The sequence below is a fragment of the Tiliqua scincoides genome, chromosome 2 (assembly GCF_035046505.1).
Source record: "Tiliqua scincoides isolate rTilSci1 chromosome 2, rTilSci1.hap2, whole genome shotgun sequence".
NCBI classification, from domain to species: Eukaryota; Metazoa; Chordata; class Lepidosauria; order Squamata; family Scincidae; genus Tiliqua; species Tiliqua scincoides.
This window is the reverse complement of record NC_089822.1, coordinates 154560649-154569625: the sequence shown is the minus strand read 5'-3', so window position 1 is coordinate 154569625 and position 8977 is coordinate 154560649.

Sequence of the window (8977 nt, the reverse complement as noted above, 5' to 3'; positions counted from 1 at the left end):
TGAAGAACAGAACAACATTCAGCTGGTTCAAGGATGCTCTCCTCAAAAGTGTTTCCTGCTTCTTTGTGCGGTAAAAAGCTGAGCAGATTCCCAGACATTTCTAATGGGCATGAAGCTGCAGAGAACTCAGACTTGGGCCATCTTTGGAACGAGGCGGAACTGAACTGGAGGAAAACTAATACAGTAGAGCATCTTTATTTGAATTTGCTTCAGCAATGTGTTAACACTTCCAGGTAAGGAAATGCATTCTGTGTTTTGCCCTGCATATAGTTGTGCAAGTATCCCCTGGAAAATAGGTCCCAAAAACTGGTCCCATTGTGAGCGTTTCCCATTATGTTCTGCCCTGAGAGCTGCAATGCCATTGTCTCACCCCACCCCTCGGGAAGGCAGCTGTCGTGACAAGAGATGCTTCTATCCTCTAATCTTCTTACATATCATCTATCTAGGAGCTGGATATCAACTATTATGCTTAGAGAAGCAAGGAATGATGCAGAGTGAAATCTCATGTCATCCTATCTCATGTCATCTCATCAGTTAACACTGATCCTTGATCATGGAAGGCATGTGCCTTGCTTTCCATGTTGTCAGCCTGGGCAGAGAAGTGGCTTTTGTAGTTGCCTATAAACCTACCTTATATGGTGCTGCCCTTTGGTCAACCTAGGCCAGTACTGTCTCTGCTACCTGGCAGCAGATCCCCAGTAAAGCGAAGATCTTTCCCAGTACTAGCTAGCCAAGCACAGGGTCCTTTATAAGCAAAGGGTGAACCTGGAAACGTCTGCATACAAACTACTAGGTTCTCTATCAGTGGAATTTGACTCCTCACATTGTTGAGGCTGTGCTCGTGTTTGTGTGTGTGTGTGTTACTGGGCAAAACAATTTCACTATGTTTGCCACAGGGTGTTTTCACAAGCTTTGGAAGGGATGTCTAGATGATGATATGGTTCTTTCAATTCTGAACCACTTTAGAATGAGGCAGTCTTACAGGAGCCCTCTGCATACCTACTCAGAAGTAAATCAAATTGCTTTCATGAAAATTATTCCAAGGTGTTTATAGGATTATAGCCAGAAACTCCATGCATGATAGGAAGGCTTTTAGCCTAGGTTTCTCCCTGATATGCTAGTTTTCAGTGTGCAGGGAGTGTTTCCTGTGTCCAAGCATTCAAACATACAACACTCACTGCACTCCCACTCCCTGATAAATAATGAAATTCTATGTTCAGGGTGACCTGGGCCACACATTCATTCATTTTTCACACTGCCCTTCCTCCATGAGCTCAGGGTACTGTACATGGTTCCTCCCCTATTTTTGTCCTCACTCCAACCCTCTGAGGTAGGTGAGACTGAGAGACAGTGACTGGTCCAAAGTCACCCAGGAAGGCACATGGCTGAGCGGGTTTTTGATCCTGGATGTTCCAGGTCTAAGTCCAACTCCCGAACCACTACACAGTCCAGGTTCTCAAGCTCTTCTCAGTGTGTTAATTAGCTGCAAGTTAAAAAATGCATCCACCTCTGCATACTGTCTATGCAGCACACAACACAGGAGAGTCATTTTAAAACCAAATGTTCATTCTAGTCAATGTAAGTCTTCCATTCACTTTGCAGACATGTGAAATACAAAGCCTGGCTTATGGGTCATTTGTGAAAAATGGCTACAGAGACCAAGAACCAAACTGGGTAAAATGACACTTTAACTGGACTGGTCTCTCTTGATGAGCAGCGTGCATCTCCTTTCGAGTGCTCTCAACAATACTTGATGATAAATTGTTTCATCTCTTGCCTACATAATTCTGCTGGCAAATTCTCCCATCCCCAGAAAGAAATGCGATTTGACAAAAATGTACAAATTAAAAGGAACAAAATGTAATTAAAATGGTGATAGCACATAATCTGGTAACCCACTTACGGGCTCAGAGCCTCATCTGGTTTTTGTTTTCTTGTTTTTTAAATGTTTTATTTAAATGGATTTGAAGCAAACAAAATGACACACAAAGGTCCTCCCTCCGTACATTATCAGTTTACAAAGCGAATCAGATCAAAAGTGTCTGCTGCGTCCATCTGCTTTATCCGCAACGAGAAGCGCTTGATCTAAGGTGGCACTGAGCTTATGCAAATGCATTTCCAGACCTTCCTGCAAAATTACATTAATGCAGCCACCTAGACCAGGGCCAGTGGAATATATTTTCTGTATTATTTTCTGGGGAAACAGTGAAGATTGAACAGAATATTTCCATGTATACCTACTATATTCTTGATATGAGAAATTAGATGTGTGTACAATATTGCAACTCCCAGGAGTGCGAGTCTAGGCCTTGGAATGGGATTCATTTCTACCGATCCTATTAATATCTATCTCTTACACAAAACTTCTCTCTCTCTCTCTCTCTCTCTCTCTCTCTCTCTCTCTCTCACACACACACACACACACGCACGCACGCACGCACGCACGCACGCACGCTTAATGTATATTTATTTAATTATTGCAGTATTTATATACCACCTTTGTCACAGACTCAAGGTGGTTACATAGGCAGACTGACCATAAACCCCATTTTTTTTCAAATGGGGTTTTTACAAGTATTATTCTCTGTGACAAGCCCATAAAAATCTCTGATTCTCCAGACATTTCCCTTCTTAGAGCTGGCTGCAGCTCTAGCCTTCCACACCTTCACAGGCAGTTGCAAATCAAGCCTCAGCCTGGCTCGAGGCACATGAGATCCTTCGCATCTCCAGGTTGCTGCCTTTGCCAGTTACCCCATATTCTTTTAAATTGATACTTCTTGCACACGACCCAATATATTTTAGTGCCTGGTGCAGAAAATTCACATGGTGCGCTTCTGGGTAAACATCCTCAGGATTGTACTGCACACCTCTGCCAAATCAATGGGGCCTAAAAGCTAGACCTTTCACTAGGAAGCAGTGAAAAATCTTCCACTTCAGGTAGCAGCTTTCAGAAACAATAACCAGTGCCTAACAAAAAAGCAGTGCCTAGCAAAACACACACAAAACCCAAAACTCAAAACAAAACTCCAGACTGAGACTAACTTGAGACTCTGTAATTGCTGGAAAAGACTAGCAAAGCCTAGACATCTTCCTACATAAACAGAAGAAAACCCTATTTATGGATCTTCATGTGAGAAGGCACTATCTAGATCAGGGATTCTGGTGGTCATGCTAAGATTTCTAAGTAAACTTTTAAAAAAATTCTCCCAAGAATAACAGCTAACACAAAGCAACAGCAGATTGCTTAACTGGCAGCACTCAATGATTTGTTGGCTTGCACAGCCAGGAAAGGATAATGGATCATGTGGCCTTCATGGCAATATTCGGGGATCAATAAAAGGCCAAGTTAGATAAGATTAGTCCACTTGCCCTCAATTGAGTTGATTAGATCTAGTTCTGTAACAACATTTAATTATGTTTGTAACTCAATGTCAGAACTGTGATTTTGGGACCAAAGGGTTTTTGTTGACATGTTTACTCATGACACTGAAGTTCAAAAGGACCAAAGAGATGGGTTTGGCATTAATAGTGGAGACCACTACTGTTTATGTTTCTGGGCCTCCTGGCCCTCCAGGTCCATGTTGGTTGACCGTGCACATGAATATAAGCAAACATATGGCAGTCATTTTTTAAAATCTTCAGATACACAAACCACAACATGGTGGCTGAAGCTGGAATGCTGCCAGTTTGAAAGAGCAAACAAACAAATTGGAAATTGAAAAAGAAAGCAAAGCAACTGATATTCCAAAGAAAATTAAGACCAAAAAAAAAAAGGCAATTGTAGTGTCAGCATAACTCTGAAACTTTAGAACTCGAAGTAGCTCATGGAGTAAGGTCACAGATGGTGAGGTGAGTAGTTCACACCCTGGAGTGACCAACATAACATAAAACTTCTCCCACTCTTTGAAGATGCCCATCACAGCTTTCAGCAATACATTAGGTATGCAAGATTTTAATGGATCGTAGTCTCAAACCCGGATATTTTAATTTTAAACATAAAACTTCTGTCTGTGGAGTTTGACCTGGAATGATTCATTCACAAATGTAAGTCACCACTTGATCCTGCAGTAAATGAGTTTTGAATGTGCATGTATGAAACAGCCCCAAGGTTCAAGACAAATGGATGGAAACAGAAAAGTATCCGAATTTTAGCCATGTTTTCATCCAGCTTGATTTTCTGGCTAAAACATAGAGAGTTTGTTCACAGAACCAAAATTAACTGAGGATTTGTAAATTTTTCTGCTAACCTAAATTCTAAATTTAATTCTTAAAATATTCCAACATTAACACTGAAATCAAGGTGTTTTTGTTTTTTTTAAAGAATTAAATTCCTCATTTTTGGTTTAAGAATCTATGGCCACAATCCTAACCAACTTTCCAGCACTGGGGTAAGGGCAGTGCAACTCCAAGGTAAGGGAACAAATATTCCCTTACTTTGAGGAGGCCTCTGTGAGTACCACCCAACTGCAGGATGCAATAGATACCCCATTGGCACAGCTATGCCAGTGCTAGAAAGTTGGTTAGGATTGTGCCTAATTCTGATTAGCCAAGTAACTTAAAATTCGAATATGTCCTCACTAAAGTTTTGGACTTTCAACCTAACAAACTCCAGTGAGAAGCATAGTTAATATGTGGGCAGCTGTCAAAGTAAACAGGCCCTTCATTAGAAGTTCTGACTGAAGCCATCAAGAGAATCAGTCCTACTTCCAGACAGTCCAGCTACAGACAAAGCTGCAGGAGGAACCTCTGTTCCATCCACATTCCCCTTCAGCGTGTCCCCGTTCTGGAAGCCAGCTAGATCTTGGATCCAAAGCCTGTGCTGTGGCCAGTTGGAGACAGAATGTTAAATTCATTGGCCAAGCTCCATGGCAAACTAGGATGGATTCCAGAATTTCTGAAGAGGGAAATGTCCAAAGAGAAAGTTAAACCATAGGGATGAACATATTTCCTGCCCTTAGCTGCACCCGAAGCCACAGCTTCATAGAGAAGGGCTGGTTTTAAAGAGGTCAAAAAAGCAGCTCATACTCTCAGAAATAAAGGAAAGGCAAACAGCATGGAAAGCTGTCATTACTTCCCTATGGCTATTTGGACACCATTAAATGAGGCTATTTCCAATACACTTGCCCAATAAGTGTATTGTGGAAAGGGATTAGTCGATTAATGGTGAGGGCAAATTTGAACAAGTGAGAGTGTATAATGGAGCGTATAGAGTGTATAGTGTTTTCTTCCATAGAAACCTGCCTGCCTGCTAAGAACATTGAGTGGAATGCCCAGGTGTGATGTGATACCCTTCAAAGTGCAGCTGGTGTAAGGCTGTGGAACTCTCTGCCCCAGGAGATTTTGCTGGCTATCCATCGATGCTTTCCTGCCTGACACTTATTTTTGCTCCTGGCTTGTTTTAGAAATGAATGGTCTGCTGCCTTTTGTCACTTACATCATTTATTTTTCTAAATTGTCTTCTTTTTAAACTGATGGGTGCTTTTGAGCAAGCAGAAAGGTGGGATATAAGTGTTTTCAATAACAGCAACAATGCGATTTAAGGGCATATTTGCTTATTTTTTAAAATCTCTTTGGTTCTGGTTTGTTATTGTAATAGGGAATGAAAAAGAGAATTTTAGCCATTGAAAGAAAAGTACAATTGTTACCAAAAAGGGCTGTTTTGTTTTTAGGGGAATTATTACAGTGCCCTCATTGGAACTGCAAGATTGCAGGCTGGATAACAAGACGGCGTAATGCAGAGAGATTCCCTTTAGTTCAAAGAGGAGACTGAGAGATAACTTTCAGTAAAAGATTATATTTTTATTACAAAGCACACAGGTAAACATAATGCACATGAAAAATAATGAGCCTTGGTCCTAGTACTTGCATCTACTGTACCTAGCTTATGGTGGTTGCATGTAGAGTGTATTTGGTGCATCCGAGAAGATTAGAAAAAGGGAAAGATTTTAGGGAAGGATTTTAGGGGTCCCTGGTCTGCATAACCCAGTTGCTAACTAAAGATGGGGAGAGAAGGGGAGAAAAAAAAGGGGGGGGAGAAGGGAAGGAGTTTCAGACGCATATAGTTACCTGTCCTGAATAGCAGTTGGATGGGGGTGGGGGGGGGTGGAGAGTCCTATGGAGGACCCTCTGCCTTGGAAGGGCGGCCAGAGAGAGAGACCATGTGGCGAAGCTCTCTCTTCAAAGGGTTTTTGCTGACGTGGATGACCCAGATGTGTCCCAGAGCTGATCTGGATGCGCTTGCTCACTACACACAGTGGGGCACGTGGAGTATGTAAAACAATGAAAGGATCAGGAAGTCAGCTATCAGCAAAGGCTGGCCTCCTGGGGTGGGGGGTAGCTGGCCGTTCAAATCTGCATACGGTGATTGAGTTAAAACAATACATTGAATAGAAGACATTTAAGCAACGATTTACTATTCCAGCCTAGAAAGGTGGAAGTTGTGTTGTAACTTGACCAGGGTTTCTTGGAAGTTTTGCCTGTGAGAAGTTTAAAGTTTGCATGCCCAGTGATTGGATTAGAAGACAAAGTGATTGGGTTAAACAATACACATTTTTAGGAGACATTTAGGAGAATAGGAGACATTTACTTGTCCCTAGAGAACTGGATGATCTGTAGCCATGCGCTTGTGACTTGATTTGATTGTGGCCTGTATGTTGAGGTTTTGCCTGCATAATATTTTAGTCCATAATACATAACCAGATATAAAATCACAGCTAAAGGAAAAAGGGGATTTTCATGTAACACAATAACTTGCAATTTACTAAAAAAAAGCCACCACTTATAGCTAGTAAGAAAGGCTATGTTTAATATTTTGCCTTTCTTACTAGCAGTAAGTGGTAGCCTTTGTTTACTAAATTGCAACTTATCCTACACTTCCTTCAATATCTAAAAAGGCACCTATATTGATGTTTTAATAATCTGCAAACTCGTTTAAATATGATGGCTTGATTAAAAATCAGATGACTAATCAACTAAACATTCTTTTATTAGTTGAATGAAATTAACTAGCTAAAATTAAATCCGGATAAGACAGAGGCTGTCCTGGTTCGGAAATCCTTGATGCAGGTGCTGGATTATCGACTTGCTCTGAATGGGTTGCACTCCCTCTGAAGGAGCAGGTTCGCAGCTTGGGGGTCCTCCTGGACTCGCAGCTGCTCCTGGATTCCCAGGTGGCGGCTGTGGCTAGGGGGGCCTTTGCTCAGCTTTGGCTGGTGCGCCAGTTGCGACCGTACTTGGATCGTGCAGACCTGGCCACGATGATCCATGCCACGGTGACATCGAGGTTAGATTACTGTAACGCGCTCTATGTGGGGCTGCCCCTGAAGACGGTTCGGAAACTACGATTAGTACAGAATGCGGCGGCCCGTGTGGTCACCGGAGCCAGGCGGTTTGACTCTGTCAGTTCGCTTCTCCGGGGGCTACATTGGCTGCCCATTTGTTTCCGGGCCCAATTCAAGGTGCTGGTTTTGACCTTTAAAGCCCTATACTGCTCTGGGCCAGGATATCTTAGAGACCGCCTACTCCCATACAATCCGGCTCGCCCTCTCAGGTCATCAGAGAAGGTCTTTTTACAAGTGCCGCCACCCAAGGAGGTCTGGGGGGCGGCTGCAAGAAATAGGGCCTTCTCAGTAGTGGCACCAACATTATGGAACTCCCTTCCCCTTGACTTGAGAATGGCTCCCTCTCTTGAGAGTTTTCGGTGAGGCCTGAAAACACTGTTGTTTAAACAAGCCTTCTGATTTCTAGCCTTCTTAACTTTTTTTATACATCTTTTAGTTTTACAGGCTTGATTCCTCAGTGATCTGCTCTTTGTCTTTTAATCTGACTACTGTTTTTATGGCCTCTGTAGTGTGTTTTTAAATGTTTTTATCTGCTATGTATTAATGTTTTTAAAATCTGTTTTTTTTAAATATGTTGTTAGCCGCCCTGGGTCCCGTTAGGGAGAAGGGCGGGATAAAAATAAAGTTTTATTATTATTATTATTATTATTATTATTATTATTATTATTATTATTATTATTATTATTTGACAGACCTTGTATTAATTGATCTGTGCTAAAACTGAGTTCTGAAACCAACAACATAGCTTACTTATCCTTTGGATTTAACTGCTGTGATTCCATGAGAGAATGCTAGTTGAAACATGAATGTGACCCTCATCAACCCCACATACCCTGAATCACTAGACTAATATGGCTGTAATATACATAAGACTGCAATCCTATACACATTTTCCTGTGAGTAAGCCTCATTGAACTCAATGGGACTTACTTTAGAGTTAACATGCATAAGCTTGTGCTCTAAGGGCGCAATCCTAACCCCTTATGTCAGTGCTTTCCAGCACTGGCATAATGGTGCCAATGGGGCATCTGCTGCATCCTGCAGTTGGATGTCACTCACAGAGGCCTCCTCAAAGTCAGGGAATGTTTGTTCCTTTACCTCAGAGCTGCATTGCCCTTATGTCAGTTCTGGAAAGCACTGACATAAGGGGTTAGGATTGCACCCTAAGTGGCCTAAATGTTGTGTAAACTGCAAAACAAAGTACCAAATAGTGAACTGGGGAATGTCTATTCCCTGGGCAGTGTGCAGGTGGGGCAGGGTCTGTCCTTGACTGGTTGAGACACACTCTCCTCAGAATTACCTTCTCATAAAACTAGCCTGAGTTGAATATCTCATTAGAATTTATGTGAGCCAATTCTGTATTTTTATTTTATTTTTCACATTTTTATACTGCCCTTCTTCCAAGGAACTTCGGATGGTGAAGGTGGTTCCTTCCCTCATTTTGTCCTCATAACAACCTTGTGAGGTAGCTGAGGCTGAGAGATAGTTAACTGGCCCAAGGTCACCTGGGAAGTTTAATGACTAAGGGAGAATTTGAACCTGGATCTTCCAGGTTTAAGTCCAGACCACTACACCCTCCTGGCTCTGGTAACTGGCTTGTAACCCTTCCTGGTTTTGAAACTCTTCCATGAAAAATA